Source organism: Penaeus monodon, chromosome 32 (genome assembly GCF_015228065.2).
Source record: "Penaeus monodon isolate SGIC_2016 chromosome 32, NSTDA_Pmon_1, whole genome shotgun sequence".
NCBI classification, from domain to species: Eukaryota; Metazoa; Arthropoda; class Malacostraca; order Decapoda; family Penaeidae; genus Penaeus; species Penaeus monodon.
In genome coordinates, this window is record NC_051417.1 from 27754214 (window position 1) to 27754606 (window position 393).

Consider the following 393-nt stretch of genomic DNA (forward strand, 5'->3'; position numbering starts at 1 on the left):
CGTCATGGAAACAGCAATGCAATTACGTGAACATTTTACATCGGTACTATGGCAATCTTTTTAATATGGTTTACGGTGCAGGAAGTACTACGGTGCATCAGAAATTAATTAAACGAATAAGATTCTCGTGCAGTCATCTAAGGAGAAAGCTGACAGTAGGGCATCACACTCGTACGGGGGTGGGGGTGAGGGGGAAGGGGGCACCGACACATGCCTCAGATAACATTCATTCGTTGAGCGAAGTGACCTGACCCCTACTATCTTACAAGGTTCGGCTGGCCTCTCCCCGCCCCCGACGCTGCCAGCAGCCGGGGCACGCAAGCCCGCACGTCCACTGCCGATCGCAGAGGAACGTCTAGGCTTACGGGAGAGCTAAAAAGCGCAGCCAAGAGG